General features: G+C 36.9%; 1 non-coding gene across 1 annotated transcript; it reads left to right on the top strand.

Annotated features, from left to right (window-relative positions):
* The first annotated feature begins 310 nt into the window (after positions 1-310).
* LOC112759869 (small nucleolar RNA R71) lies at positions 311-418 on the top strand. Its single transcript, XR_003180334.1, has one exon. It is a non-coding gene; the product is annotated as a small nucleolar RNA R71 (small nucleolar RNA).
* The last annotated feature ends 798 nt before the right edge of the window (positions 419-1,216 follow it).

Genomic DNA, 1,216 nt, shown 5'->3' on the forward strand with positions numbered 1-1,216 from the left:
TGGATGATTTCTTCAATCCATTCAGACTTTGAGAGATCATATTGACTTGCTGAGTCAATATTTTATTCTGAGCCAATATGGCATTCAGAGTATCAATTTCAAGAACTCCCATCCTCATAGGCGTCCCATTACTCACAGAATTCCTTTCAGAAGTGTACATGAACTGGTTATTTGCAACCATGTCAATGAGTTCTTGAGCTTCTGCAGGCATTTTCTTTAAGTGAATGGATCCACCTGTAGAATGGTCCAATGACATTTTAGATAATTCAGACAGACCGTCATAGAATATATCCAGGATGGTCCATTCTGAAAGCATGTCAGAAGGACACTTTTTGGTCAGTTCCTTGAATCTCTCCTAAGCTTCATAAAGGGACTCACCTTCTTTCTGTTTGAAGGTTTGAATATCCACTCTAAGCTTACTAAGCTTTTGAGGAGGAAAGAACTTGGCTAAGAAAGTCGTGACCAGCTTATCCCAAGAGTTCAGGCTGTCTTTAGGTTGAGAGTCCAACCATATTCTAGCTCTGTCTCTTACAGCAAACGGGAAAAGCATAAGCCCGTAGACCTCGGAATCAACCCCATTGGTCTTAACAGTATCACATATTTGCAAGAATTCAGTTAAGAACTGAAAAGGATCTTCTGATGGAAGTCCATAAAACTTGCAGTTCTGTTGCATCAGAGAAACTAATTGAGGTTTCAGCTCAAAATTGTTTGCTCCAATGGCAGGGATTGAGATGCTTCTTCCATGTAAATTGGAATTTGGTGCAGTAAAGTCACCAAGCATCTTTCTTGCATTGTTATTATTTTCGGCCATGTCTCCTTCTTTTTCGAAAATTTCTGTCAGATTTTCTCCAGAGAGTTGTGCTTTAGCTTTCCTTAGCTTCCTCTTCAGAGTCCTTTCAGGTTCAGAATCAGCTTCAACAAGAATGTTCTTATCCTTGTTCCTGCTCATATGAAAAAAGAAGAAAACAGAAAATAATAGGGATCCTCTTTGCCATAGTAGAGAGGTTCCTTTATGTGAGTAGAATTGAAGAATAAAAGAAGGGAAAGAGAAAAACTTGAACACGGAGAGGAAGATGGTGTTCGAATTTTGGGTGGAAGAGAAGTGTTAGTAGATAAATAATTAAATAGAAGGAGATGAGAGATGAGAGAATTCAAAAATTAAATAAAATAAAATAAAAATATTTTTGTTTTTAATTTAAAATTAAAATTAAAATTC

Source organism: Arachis hypogaea, chromosome 16 (genome assembly GCF_003086295.3).
Source record: "Arachis hypogaea cultivar Tifrunner chromosome 16, arahy.Tifrunner.gnm2.J5K5, whole genome shotgun sequence".
Classification (NCBI taxonomy): domain Eukaryota; kingdom Viridiplantae; phylum Streptophyta; class Magnoliopsida; order Fabales; family Fabaceae; genus Arachis; species Arachis hypogaea.